This window comes from Bacillus rossius, chromosome 2, assembly GCF_032445375.1.
Source record: "Bacillus rossius redtenbacheri isolate Brsri chromosome 2, Brsri_v3, whole genome shotgun sequence".
Lineage (NCBI taxonomy): Eukaryota > Metazoa > Arthropoda > Insecta > Phasmatodea > Bacillidae > Bacillus > Bacillus rossius.
This window is the reverse complement of record NC_086331.1, coordinates 51,020,655-51,035,722: the sequence shown is the minus strand read 5'-3', so window position 1 is coordinate 51,035,722 and position 15,068 is coordinate 51,020,655. Positions and strand designations below refer to the sequence as shown.

The 15,068-nt window shown below is 38.3% G+C and overlaps 1 protein-coding gene across 2 annotated transcripts in view; it reads left to right on the top strand.

Moving 5' to 3' along the window:
- Positions 1 to 1,313: 1,313 nt before the first annotated feature.
- Positions 1,314 to 15,068, top strand: part of LOC134529280 (uncharacterized) — a 182,913-nt gene continuing 169,158 nt past the window's right edge. Inside the window, exon 1 of one of the 2 annotated variants that reach the window (XM_063363183.1) lies at positions 1,314 to 1,500. The gene's annotated coding sequence lies outside the window, so the exon portion shown is untranslated. The remainder of the gene's footprint in view (positions 1,501 to 15,068) is intronic. The other variant, XM_063363181.1, reaches the window with a different exon arrangement.

Below are 15,068 nucleotides of genomic sequence, written 5' to 3'. Positions count from 1 at the left end.
TTGCTGACCCACATCAGCATCCCAGTCCGCCATGTTCATCTTTTCACTGTCACCAACCTTTACTCGCTGAGCAATTCCTGCCAAAATTTGCAAAACAAATAATAACCATGGCTCTGTACTACTGATAGGGAAACTCGACCAAGAAGAGGAATCAAGAAATCAAAAGGGTAAGCTTAGAATCGCTGCTTGCTAAAATCAAGGCCAGTAAATAGACTCGAGTATCACCGACAGCAGGCCGATCATCTCCGAATCTCGACAGCATCCTAAAGCCTTCCCTAACCCTACTCTAACATGATCTGTTTCTGTTTCCGCGATACTCGAGTCTATTTACTGGCCTTGATTTTAGAAAGCAGCGATTCTAAGTTTACCCTTTTGATTTCTTGATTCCTCTTCTTGGTCGAGTTTCCCTATCAGTAGTACAGAGCCATGGTTATTATTTGTTTTGCAAATTTTGGCAGGAATTGCTCCACTTTGCAACAGTGAACTGCTCCCCATTATCAGGGAGTATTTACTTGGGGTATCCCCAGCGGTATAGCATTTCCCTCTCGAGGGTTTCGCTTAAGTTAGGTGCTTAAGAGTTTCTCAAGGGAAATGCCTCCATCCATAGAGAGAAAAGATCTGTGGCAACTAAGAGGAAGTGGTTTTCACAGGTACCCGCGAGGCTCACGGCCTCTGTTTCCCATGGTTGTTCGAGCTGACGAGGTTGGAGTTGACTGGGTCGTGTAGGTCGATGGGATTTGGTGTTTACACAGATGGCACTGTCTCACATATTCTTCCATGTATTTTTTATTTCATTGCAGGTGTGACCCTTTTGTATAACTTTCATATTTCAGTCATACCTGGTGACCAGCAAGGTCTGTATCGTGGTATTTCACTAGTACCCTCTGTCATAGTTGTGGGCAGGTCCGTCGAGAGGGGGGAGGGAAGCAGGGGTAAAATACGCAGGGCCCAACTCCCTTCTGGGGGCCTGAGGCCCGAGCATAGTATGTCAACATTTCGTTCTGAAAAGGCGATGGTAGATTCAAATGACTATTAAATGTATGTATACTTTGCACTGCAACCATATGTTACTGTCTGAGACCTTCATAAAATATATTATTGGATATTATTCCCGTAGTGATGGTTTTAAAAAGCGCTTACTTGCCATAAAAAAATACCCGTAAATTATTTACTGTCTAGCATGCAGCGAGCCAGCGACACTTGACTGACTGGACTGCTAGTATCTGGTGCTGATAACAGATGGCGTCACAGTGAGCTCTTGAGCGGAAAGCCTGTTGCGCATGCGCCTAGTCCTAATATTTGTTGCGTGTAGCGATTCCCTGTGTGCAGAGTGCAGTGCAGAGAGAGATACAAAATGAAGTTACATTTACATGTAGGCATGTAGCATCGGTCGCTGTGTGAGTGTGTTAGTGCTATACAAAATGTAGTATAAATTATAACTCATGCAACGTGACATTTACGATTGTGCGAACAATTCCAAGAATTCAATAGTTGGCCTTGGTAAGTCAAGTGCATCCAGTTATCTGCTCTGCAGTTTAAGCACATGAAATGTTGTTCATAACGTCTTTGCATGTGCCTGTTTCCATGTTAAAACCAGTATCTGCAGTTTACACAATACCACGTCTACAGTCTACAATCAATCAATTATATATTAAATTAATTTAGGGTTGTGCGAATGTTTGGTAAGTTACTTCTAAATCGAAATTTCGCCACTTTAATTTCGATTTCAATTAGAATTTCAGTTATCTTAATTCGTAAATAAGCGAAATATTTCAATCTAAACAAATGTTTGATAGCTTACCAAAGTTCGTTTCGTTTTAATTGATTTAGAAAAAAAAAATTATTCAATGTATTTTAACCACATTCACATAGATATGCAATTTATGCAAATAATATACTACCTATTTAAAAAGATTTGCATTAAGATTTATTTACATGCTACTTAAATAGTGTGCGTGTTTATTTTTGCTCTTCAGTGAAATCGCAATAAAGTGTAAACAAACATGGCCAACAATGTGAATAGCCTGGTACTATTCAGTCAGACGCTGACAAAAATAGTATTTCACTAACGTTGTGGCATTGTAAAAAAATCATGTAGGCTAACATTTGAAAACAATACCTGATTCATTTTTGCTATCAAACAGCAGAGTACATTTTTACTTCTGATTGTACAATTTTGAAATGTACAAAGTGGTCAATTTTATTTATATTTTACGCACTTTTTCTTTGCGTATTAAAATGTTTATATTATAGGTACAGTCAATAAATAAAGGCTGGATTCATCTAACAAGTACTTTCGTTTTCGTTTCACTTTCGCGAAACTTCATAAATTTTCTTTCGCTTTCGTTTCGTGGGGGAAAGGTTACAATCGCACAATCCTATTAATATATAAGTTTTAAATAGATGCAAAAAAAATTAACCCTTTACTATAACCAACCTAGTAAAATCTGTTAAAACTGATAATTGTATTAGCATTAAGTTAACTGGTATTTTTTTTAGGTATGATTATTTTTAAGTAGTATCTATCATGGAATACCATCATAAATCTGGGGCATAGAAAAGAAAAGTCTGCTCGGGACAAGAATTTTAGTCGTGACCAGAGATATATTACAGGCTTTGTAGTTACAGCTAAATCGGAGGACAACAGATCAGACTTGGAAAAAGTTAGTGATAGAAGCAATCAAACTGATGATATAACTCATGGGTTAGATGACAATGTCATGACATGCAGCGTTATCTCCACTGTACGCTCTGATAAAACTGAAAAGGCTCTTAGTAGTGTCACAGAGAGTTCATGTGACGACCTTGTAACAAGTGCTAATACACTTCCAGCATAGAGCAGCACTGCAGGAGGATTTTGCAGATGGCCACATCTTGATAGATTCAATTGGTAACTCATCTTCAAACCAAACAAACAAAGAAGACCCAATCCGTGGGGGAAAACTGTTGGATTTTGATATTGGTCTGCTTAAGACAAACCCCTCTTCAAATTATGTTGAAGATGCTGTTCGGCGAGGGCCAAAAGCAAAACCTAAGACACTGCCTACTGACGCAGGAGACCATGCAGTCCCTGTCAATATTCTGTACTGCAAATTGAAAAATGGAGAAGTTTTGCCACATGACTGGCTTGTATGAAGTGATGCCAAACAAGCTTTATTCTGTTTTCCTTGCAGTTTGTTTAGTAAGTTGCCACCATAAAGCCGTTCTGTTCTGTCGACTTCCATTGGTTGGGGACCCTGCCAAAACTGGAAGAGGCTTTATGACAAACTTCCAGAGCATGAAAGCAGCATCAATCACAAAAGCTGCTATGTAGAATGGCGCAGTTTGGAAATGAAGCTGGGTAAAGAAGTTACTGTTAACAAATTACTATTGCGCAATATTCAGTCTCAAGTTGAAGTTTGGAATCAATAACTCTGTAGGTTTCTCGATGTTATCATATTCCTTGGAGAACGTGGTTTGCCTTTTCGTGGGAAAAGTAATTTGATTGGCCATCACATAAATGGAAACTTTTTGGGAATATTAGAGTCGATAAGCCACTATGATCCATTACTTGCAGAACAATTAAAAAAAGTAAAGGAATCTCAAATGGAACATAGACGACTTCAGGTGCATTATTTGTCAGTTGAAATTCAAAATGAATTCATTGAGTGCTGCGCTAACCATGTTATAGGCTGTATTTTAAAACAGAGAGAAACTGCGAAGTACTATTCTATCATAGTCAATGCAACACCTGATTCAGCTCATATAGAACAAACAGTCTTCATATTACATTATGTCTACTTGTGTGATGAGAGTAACAAGTATGTCATCTTCGAGAGATTTTTAGCTTTCGTCAATTGCAACCAAAAGACTAGTGCCTCCAATACAGATCTAATAATTCAGACAGTATCTCATCATCGTATACCCATTGGTGATTGTCGTGGTCAAGGATGCGATAGTGGCAGCAACATTAGTGGCATGTACAAGGGTGCTCAAGCTCACATTAAGAAGGAAAATCCTCTTGCCATCTTCTCACCTTGTCCATGCCATAGCTTGAATTTGTGTGGAGTTCATGCAGCCGAGAGTTGTGTTGAAGTTATAAAAGTTTTCGGGGTGTTACAGAAGTTGTTCACTGTTTTTTTCTGCAAGCCATCAGAGATGGCAAATACTGAAGGAAAATAATGTATGCTCTCTGCATAGCATGTCTATTACTCGCTGGTCTGCAAGAGTTGAATGTGTTAAGCCTTTTGCCTCACACTTACCAGGAATCAAGAAGGCAATTGATCAAGCTCTTGAATTAAACCTTACTGTGGAAGTTGGAGCTGATTTAAATGGTATCCAGAGCTACCTGGAAAATTTTAAGTGTATTTTAATTTGTTCAATTGAGTTTAAAGTCGTGACTTCTATAAATTACACCAGTTTGGTTTTGCAAGCAAGAGATGTTACACTGGATGTAGAAGTATAAAATATACAGCATTTGATTGAAAACATTACGGCCATTAGAAATATATGTGATTCGATTTGGGCTGAATGTAAATGTGTTGCATAATGTCAAAATATATTACCAGAGGAGCAATCAAAAAGAAAACGGTGCAGGAAACAACAGTTTGCAGATGAGAGTCTTTCTGCAGATGCTTTCGAACAAGCAACCCCAGAATAACATTTTCACTGGCAAGTGTTTAATGTACTGTTGGATGCTATTATTGGAAATTTGACGAAGCGTTTTGTAAGATTTTCAGCATCTTGTGGAAATATCCTGAGATAGAAAAGCATCAAGTTCGTGAATATGGAAGGAAAATTTATGAGAAATATAGTGTGGACATAAGTGAGGAAATATGTGAGGAACTGTTACATCTCAAAGCAATTCATCTTCCCAATCTAGGACAGAAAATTCTTCCACCTATTGATTTGCTGAATGAACTGCATGAAATGAAACTGGACAGTTTATTTCCTAACATTATTGTTGCTCTGCGATTATTTTGCACATTTCCAATGACTTTAGCACAAGGTGAACGATCTTTCAGTACTTTGTCTAGGATCAAGAATGTACTGCGATCTACAATGTACCAGGACCGTTTTACCAACCTAGGAACATTAGCAGTGGAAGGCGAAAAAATTAGACTTTTATCAGTTCATTGAGATATTTGCTAATCGCAAAGCTCGCAAAGCCCCATTAAAATCATTTTGAATTTGGAACTCTGTGTTCAGGCTGTGATAAGAGTGCTGTTCCTTGTACTGTGTACTTTTATGTAGGTCCTATGTAAATTTTTAATGTTAAATTTTCAACATCTGTTATCTGTGGCCCAGTATAATTTTTAACTCATATTTTTTAAGTAATTTAATTACAGTATGTGGAATTTGCAATATATGTGATCAGACTGTGGCAGACTACAGGCTTTCATTTAAATTATTGTTAAAATTGTAACATCTCTTATCTTACTGTGGCCTTGTTTTCGAGTATAATTTACTGTACTCCAAGTTTTATGTAATTTAATTATGTGGAATTCGTTGTTTTTCTGATGCTTATCTTATTGTGTTCGACTTTAATTTGTATGCCATTTTTCATGTAAATTATTTATGTAGAATTAGTGACTTCCTTGATCAGACTTTGACAGAGTTTATTTTGTACCCCGTGTTTTTATTAAAAATATTAATGTTAGTATAAAATAATTTTCTGACTTTTAATAACATGAGTACATGCCATTTCTTATTTTACATGTTGTATTTTAATAAGAGAATAAAATTTTTCCTTTCACTGTTGATAACATCAGTATCCCCTGGGCCCCGGCCTGCTCTCGACGGCCCTGGTTGTGGGGGTACTAGTAGCTGTGGGTTGGCTCGTTTCTCTGACCATCTTACCAAAATAATCAGGTGTAGATGATGGGTTTGGGTGAAATGTTGGTTGACTGGATATCTCTCATGGGTTGGTGCATGGTGTAAATTATGCAGTTGTTGTACCAGGGCACATTTGTTTGGGTCGGACTGTTGTACCTTTTGGATGGCTTGTCAGAATCTTTTCTCCATAATTTAGGTTTGTTGTGTGTATGTCTATTCCCTATAAAAATTATGGTATCCTTGACCATCCTATCATATTCCTGGAAATTGTCATCTAGTTGTGGATCTGTGGGAGCTCTGGAATGGAGCATCTGCAAAATCACTTCCTTTTCTGGGGCAGTTTTCAATTGTGAAATCACATTCTTGTAGTTTTAGTTCCCTAGCGAGCTAGCCTTGCTGTCCTTCATTGCACCTAGCCATGTAAAATGGTAGTTGTTGATACATAGTGTGAAGTGCTGGTTCTACAGGTAGCATCAGAATCCATTGATAGTCCTCATTATAGCCAGATACTTCAGCTCATTTCTGTGGTACTGATGCTATGTGAGGGAAAGCTTGACATTCAGATAGAAGATAATTCTTCTGTCCCCTGGGGATGGCTGAGCAGACGCATGTTAGTCTTCAGAGTAAAAGTTTGAGTGTGGTTGGTTTGGCTAAGTTTCTTAATATGGGAGTACTGCTGCCAAAGGTCTGTTAGGGCCTGTGCTTGCTCAATTCCCCAGTGGAAGCATACCTTAGCAGGGTGGTAGTGGGTGGTCAAATTTGGGAAACATAGGGTGCAAACACCCTCATCCAATTGCAGAGTCCCTGGTGTTTCCAGACCTGCCTCACTGATCTTGTGGCCTCGGACTCCATTATAGCAAGGATTTTTTGGGGTTGCCTTTGTTTCCCTCTGCTGAAATCAAATGTCCCAGGTAATCCAGCAGTTCTTTTCCGAAGTAGCATTTGTTTAAGTGTATCATAAGGTGGTATAGTTTGCATCGCTCTAGTACCTGGGATAAGTAGGTCAGGTTGTTCTTACTAAACATTGTAATAAACAATGATGTCATATTTATAAGCAAAACAGGATTTGCCTTTAAGAACTGGTAGCACAGCCTGTGTTATTATTTACTGAAAAGTACTTTGGTGCATTCTACAGTCTGAAGAGTATTTCCTTAAAATGTTTTCAATCCCCTCTTAGCATGGTGAATGTTAAGTGCTTAAGTCCTGGTGCATAGGGATTTTCCATTACCCTGATTTGTGATCTAAGGTTTAAAATATTTGTGTTATTCCGACATCTATCAGTGTTTCGTAAATGTTTACAATAGGGGGGTTGCATTTACTGTGACATGATTCAGTGGTTGAAAGTTAATGCAGAAGTGTGGAGTTCAGTCCATTTTTCACTATGGCAATATGTGAATTGTATAGGGACCTGCTGGGTTCACAATATCTGCTTCTCTCATTTCTGCAACTTTCTCAGCAATAAAATTATGTTTACATTTGGATAGAGCTTTTGGCTGGATGTAGATGGGGTGTTCATGTTTTAAGGTGATCTTGTGGCATGCACTGGAGGTTCAGGGAAGATTCTCATTGGGTATAAACATGGCTCTGTAAGTTAGGAGCGTGTCCAGGAGTCACTGATACCCAGTAGGTACAGTGTTTGGTTTGGTGATGGGGGGGGGGGGGGGCTTTCCTAAGCATATGATTTGTGCTTCGAAGTCCATTATGATATGTTGTTCCAAAAACAAGTTTTCCACTTATATTATATCCTCCTGCAGGTATTCTACTACCAAGTATGATGCCTTTATCTCTTTGTCTTAAATGTGGCATCTGAATGAAGCTTGTTTTTGGAGAGTAATACTGGTACTTGTGCAAGGTGGGCATAGCATATCTGGGGAATAATGATTGTCTCTGTACGAATGACTTTGTTTAACATAACCAGTGTTAGCTGCAGAGTATAGTAGGTCACTGACTGTCTCTGTCCTAAATCCACTGATATTTGGGGAAATATACGAGGTTGATTATGCATGATACTTATTCCTGGGGCTGGCCTTTGCTGCTTTGGTTGTTGGGTTATGGAGCTGGGTTCCTCCAGTCCACTGGGAAAGGTTGAGAAAAATATATTTTCCTTTACAGGCTTTGCAGTATCCCAAGCTTGTAGTCGGACCAGCAGTCTGCATTTAAATGTCTCTATGTGCGGTACAAGCAATGTGGGTACTTTTGGAGTGGGCTATCTTCCTATTTTATTCGGGAAATATCGACCCCAATTTTTTAGTGTGGGAGTCTTTGATTTCACTGCATTCTTATTGTATGGCTATGGCTCATTGGAGGAGCTCTCTGGCACATCTCTTGGCGGTGTGTGTTTTAAAAATAGTTGTAGGTTCAGCCGCACAAATTCTAGCAGAGTTGGGAGGAATTCGTTGACATCCTTCCCAGTGCACAGTCTCTCGAAGAGATTCTTTTTACATACCTAGTAAGTAAGTTTACCACCTCCTCGCCTTCTTTTTATTTGTTGCCAAATAACTGGGCAGTGAGCTTTTCGATGCGAGATTAGCTGCCCAACTTGTTCAGAAGCCTGGTTTTTAAGACTTCCCAAGTGTTGGACAGATGCTTATAGTCACTCCTCCATCGAGAATCTTTTCCAAGTAGTAAGGTCCGTCCGATCTACACATTATAAGAAGAGAATTCTGTTGGCTTGCATTGCCTGTTCCCACTGTCGAATATTTTGTACTGGGTCTTATTGATGATCAAGTCCTCTGTAAAGTCGAGGTGCAGTTGCAGTGTTAGGGCCATGTGGTACATGGGGTGTCTCCTAAAACAATTTACACTTAAATGCTAATTTAAAGAAGTCCAGTTCAGTTTCGTCCAAACTTAGGCATGAGATATGGTAATCTCGGTAGCAGGACTGGCAGGTGTTGCGGACTATGGTGGTTGTAGCCAATCGGGAGCAAAATAGCATCGAGGACTTAGGGTGTTGGTTTAGTTTCTAGCAGTATTTCAATGCATGGGTTGTAGATGTACTGCTCGAGCCCTTTGTTGGCCTGACCAAGACATTGTAGGTGAAAGTCTTTCCCATGCCACATGCAGGTCATGTTTGAGCCTTCCTTGGGGATGCAGTAGGATTCTGCGCCAATTTATTAAGTAATTTGGGTAGGCTTTTGGGTGCCTACAGGTGTTTTCTACACTCCTGGTAGTGGTGAGGTTTTTCCAGCCACTTCTGGCGGCAGTTTGGAGGGGGAATGCATCCGAATGTCTATCAGACTTAGCAAGTCCCATGATGGTCCCAAAATTGACATCGGCAAAGGAAAATTGACAGATTTAGGCTGGGGAGGGGGGTAAAATATTGACTGCTATCCCTTAAGGGTCACTTCCAGGAGGGGAACTCGGCTGCTGTCCCTGAAATGTCATTTACAGGAGGGAGATATGGAAAATAAGGGAAATAATGTCAAGTAGAAAAATCACATTACTATTTGGGATATGTTCTCCCAGAGTGACAAAAAAAAGAGAGCTAGATGATACTTTCCATGTTTACAAACGAAACACTGTTTAAAGCACTCCAACAAGTTGTGAACCTGAACTGCACCTCCGAGCGTGCGCAATTTTAATACACATATCTTGTGGTTCATATATCTGATAGGTTTTATTATAATTTATAACATACAATTATTTTGCCAATCTTCATATGATTCACAACTACAAATTAAACACAACGAATTGTTGGTTTTTTAAAATCAAAAATGTTGAATCATTACATTAAAAATTTTAACAATATTTAACATAATTTTAACAAACAATTTTTTTTTGCCATTCTTCATGTGGCTAACAACTGCAAACTGAACTTAGTGAAATGCATGTTTTTAAAATAAAAAAATCGTGAAATTAAAAAAAAAAAATATTCTTCTAGTTTGATTTTATAACATTATTGAACATAACTAATGTTGTTTTCTAGAGAACGAACTCTTCTGAAAATATTATAAGGTGCCTGGACCAAATAAGGCCATGCTAACGTTTGACTGTTTGCCATTTCCTTAAATTGGCTATTGAACATTTGAAAAAAATCATACATATATATTGTAATCTTGTAAACATTAATACATACTATAAGTTACAGATTTCTAAATTAAAGTGCACTTAAAAATTGTAAGTAGAAAATGTAACATATTGGCCTTATTAGGAACCTATGTTCCAAATAAGGCCAGTCACTACAAATGTGTGTAGAATACAATATATTTGTTAACACTAGCCAAAAAAAACACATAAATTTGCTTTTTGCAAACAATTGGAATCGGACATAAAGAGCATTGCAGTTGTTAGTCAACCTTGATCACAAAAAAGAAATCATAAAAAAGAGTCATTGGTAATTGGATAAATATCTGGCCGAGAGGTAATGTATTACATCAGTATAAATGCACGCAAGTAATTAAACGTTCAGCAACATATGTGAAGCATTGTGAAAGGTAACACATTATTCATAAGTCAACACACTTAGACAAATTCCAAGCACCCAGAGCATACCCAATTACATATCTTGCCTCGCTTTGAAATGCCAACACATTTCTCATGAAAATACACCATGCATATGTGACACAAGATCATGTCGGCTACTTCATCAATTTCACAGATGGGACAATACCAACTGTCCTTCCTTGTGTTCATGCCACTTGTGCTAGGAGTAGCGCAATCGTCCTGTGGAACTCGTTTCTTGGGAACCTGGTGGTGTGATGTCTGTTTTGCCAAATTGCGTGTCCTTGGTGTCAAATCATTATGATCTATGCCCTTGACAATGGTTCTTCCTTTCTTCTTGTTGGATATGTTTTCCGGTGTTTCCTTCTCTTCGAATAATTAAAGTCTTACTCTCTGACCCCTGTAGTTTAAGGACTTTTTTCTGTTCGTGGGTGCCTTCTTCAGTTGCGGTGTTGTCCACTGAAAGAGTCATCTGTATCACTTTCGGTTGTGTCACTCACTTGTGTTGGTCGAGTAAAAAAATGTTTCCTTTTTCCCGTTGGTCTTTTAAAATGATTGAAGTCATTTACATTTTCTTCGTTTGTAACATCATCCTGTAGCTGTTCAGTGACTGAAGAAGGAGCAAATGCCTCGTCCGGGATTTGGTGGGGATCGAAGGGATAGATACCTGTTGCCCTGAATCCGCTGACGACGTTTGGTCCTGTTACTGACCTGGCCCAGACCTTGCTAAGAATAGGGCCCAACGTGGTCCTAGTCAGTCTTAAGTCCTTTTTTCTATCATACGCCAACAACAACTCATCATCTCAGCAACTTTCAAATGACTTGAAGACGGATTTGTCCAGAGGTTGCAATTCGTGCGTTTTGTTACTTGGTAGGCAATAAAGTACAATCCCGCATTGATCTGCTTCACGCACAATGTTCGCGTCAAGGTGACTTGAAGCCCCATTAAAGATCAAAAGTACCTTTCCGTTCATTTTATATCGAGAAAAGTGTTCGAGCCAACGAATAAACAGAGCAGTCGTCATAGAACCCTTATTAGACATACAAATCAGAGTTCAACAGGCATGACATTGTGGAACTCTGGTTTCAGACGCTGCCCTTTAAAAATAACCATCGGAGGGATTGCATTTCGGATGGCATTGGCACATGTCACTACTGTTACATTTTCAGCATGCTCCGGAGCAACAAAGTGAACCCTTTTCGCTCCTCTGCGAGCCAAAACAGTTTGCTGATGATGAATTGTGAGTCTCACACCTTTCTCAACGATCTTGTAGATAAGTACCGGTTTATCCATTAACCCATTATCTTGTAAAATCACTCGAAGCTTGTCAAAGTGATCAGTAACTATGAATCGATTCAGCTTCGAAGCTCGACCGGGGTTCATACTTTGCGCCTTTCTCTTTGCAATGTTAGGATGTCGTTTGAGGAATAGGCGTGACCATTTCCGGCCAGCCAGGCCTTTAGTAGAGTCGAAAGGATGTTTTTTGTTGTTCATTGCACAGTAATTAAATACAGTTCGCCGTAAGAGTTTAGAAGTAAGAGGCATGCCGAAAGCACACAAGCGGAAAATGCGTTCACAAAGTTCATTTTCTTCAGCCGCAGTTAAGTATGTTTGTCTACCCAGTTTTCTGACAGTTGAACCAGTTTTCAAATGATTCCGCAATGTCCTTCTTGGAATGCTGAAGACTGAAGCAGCCTTATTCACACTCAGAGTGCCACTGTTGACACTGTCCATTGCTTCTTGCAATTATTCTTCGGTCCATTGAGCCCGCTTCGTCTTCGCCCATTGCTCTGTAGTTGTCATAGCTTACCGTGATGCCGTATATTAAAGTTAGGGTTTCTTAGTCAATAAAACTGAGAAAATCTACTTTAATATGTTTTATATTAAAGTAACAAACGATTGCACAGCAAGAATACACAACAGTCATAGACATCTATACAAAAAAATATGTAACACAATGGGCAACGACGTGGCTATTCAACCAAGATCAAAATTTTCTTTTTCTTTTTTAACACTCCCACTAAAATTTCACATCATGAGAGCAAAAAAAATATTTTACATTTAAACATTACACTATTACAGCTTATCCATTATTTGTTCTCTTAGAAAGACAAAAGTTGAGTGGGCAATGGCTTTGTTAATATATCAGCAAGCTGATTCTTACTTGGGACATAGGATATATTTATTACACCATTCTCCACTTTCTCTCGGATAAAGTTGTATTTGACATCTATATGTTTGGTTCGTTTGTGAAAAACTGGGTTATTAATTAACTTAATGGCACTCTGATTGTCAACATATAGCTTAATACAATCATATTTTTCATCCAAGTCCAACAACAATTGCTGTAACCATAGTATTTCCTTTGCAGACTCACAGGCTGCAACAAATTCTGCTTCGGTGGTAGAGAGAGCAATGGTCTTTTGCTTTTGGCTTAACCATGTTACTGGCCCGCCATTCGTTAAGAATATATATCCAGTAGTAGACTTTCGAGTATCAACATTGCCTGAAAAATCAGCATCGGAGTTCCCGATAAGATCATTGCTTTCTCCATATCTAATACAAACATTTTTTGTATCAACCAAATATCTAATCACACACTTCACTGCATTAACATGTTGTAGACTAGGATTATTAATTTACCGACTCAACATGTTCACCGCATATGAAATATCAGGTCTGGACACTGAGCATAGAAACAACAGTGAACCAATAGCTTCCCTATAAGGGAATTTCACAGCAGTTTCCTCAAGATTTTTACATATAACAACATTCGGATCAGCAGGAGTTGATGCATGATTGCATTCACTCATATCAAAAGTTTTAACAATTTGATCTATGTACTCTCGCTGATGTGAACAAATACAGTTATCAGACTTTAACACTTCTATGCCTACAAAATGTGACAAATTCAATTCCTTAATTTTAAATGCCTGTTTCAAGAAACTAATTATATATTTAATTACATTTTTACTTGATGATATTATGAGAGCATCGTCAACATATATTATCATTATAACCTTGATACTTTCAACATTTCTAACATATACACAGTAATCAGCTTGTGACTGAACAAAACCATATGATTTTAAGAATTCAGTAAACTTCTTGTTCCAACACCTTGCTGCCTGTTTTAACCCATAGAGTGACCTATTCAATTTTAATACATTACTTTTGTCAACAAGCACACCATCAGGAATTTCTAAATAAATTTCTTCTTCAAGATCCCCATTCAAAAAAGCAGTTTTGACATCAAATTGTTGGATTTCTAAGTTATACTTAGCTGCAATACTTAAAATAATTCTAATTGAATCATACCTTGTGGTAGGGGAAAATATTTGCTGGTAATCAATACCAAAGATTTGATTGAACCCTCGTGCACATAATCGAGCTTTGTAACGGTTTACTTTTCCATCGTCACCCCTCTTAATGGAAAATGCCCACTTGGCTGTGAGTGTTCTCTGTCCAGCTCGCTTCACTGGGGTCCAAGTCTGATTTTCATCATGAGCACTTAGTTCTTCTTTAACGGCTTGCAACCATTCATTCTTCTGCGAACTCTTCATTGCCTCATAAAATGATGATGGTAATACAAATTCCATTTAATTGGCTTCTAAATTCAAATTTCTCCTGGGTCTCAGATTCATTGGTTCACATGGAGAATCATTGAGGGTATGTGATGGTTCATAATTAGGATCATCATTCTTACAACTGAGCATACTTTCCTCATTCTCATTCAGTGAGATTTCATTTAAAGAATTATCACTCAATGCAGGGTCGTTTTGAGTATGACTTTAGAGTTATCCTGTTTGACATTTTCATCACTTTCTTCTATGAATATTTTTGCTATATTCTGTCTTTGATCAGGATATTTTTTCTCATCAAAAACAACATTTCTTGATACTTTTTTCGTTTTGTTTTCATGTTGAACATTCTGTAATTGGTATTATCATATCCAACCAATATCATCTTTTCACTCAGCGCGCTTCAAGGCCCGCGATTGGTCGGTCCCCCGCAGGCCACCGCACGAGGTGTTCGGGATGCTATTTTATGTAATCTTAAAGTTATTGAAGACTTTTTAAAAACTGAATCTATGTCGCTTTCATTTTTAATATTTATTATTTTAATTTAAACGAGGTTTTTTATGTTTATGTTGCTCGGACGGGTCGTAAATCGCTATTGAATTTATGAGTGCGTTTTCGTGCTGTGGTAAATCTAGGTTCATTTTATTATTATTCTTTGATATTATTTCGCGGATGTACGGAATTTTAAGTGCGTTATGAATAGTTTCGTTACTCGTAAATCTATAGCAATCTAATATGGCCCTTAGGAAATTATTCTGTTTAACTTGTAGCCGATTTATATGGTGATTTGAAGCATAGCCCCAGACCTCGCATCCATATAGCAACTGCGGGCGTACAATTTGAGTGTAAAGTTGGAGTTTTTTCCTGCGTGGTAAATTAGGCGCTTTTAACATTGGGTACAGGCTTTTTAAGGATCCTGTTGCAATGTTTGTTGCTCGAGCGATGTGTTTTCCCCATAGTAGTGTTCTGTCTAGCGTGAGTCCTAGATATTTTGCCTGTGTAACATTAGGAATAGGTTGATGAAAAATTTCTAGTTCCCTGTCTGGTCTGCCTCTACGTTTTGAAATTACAAGCGTGGTTGATTTTGCTGCATTTATTTTTATTCGCCACCGAGTGTAAAATTGCTCAAGTGCTGTCAGCTGTCGTTGGACGCATACCATGGCAGTAGTATGTAAATGGGCATACTAGATCAGGCCTCAGGCGGTGGATTGAGATTGTCGGTCCGCCATCTT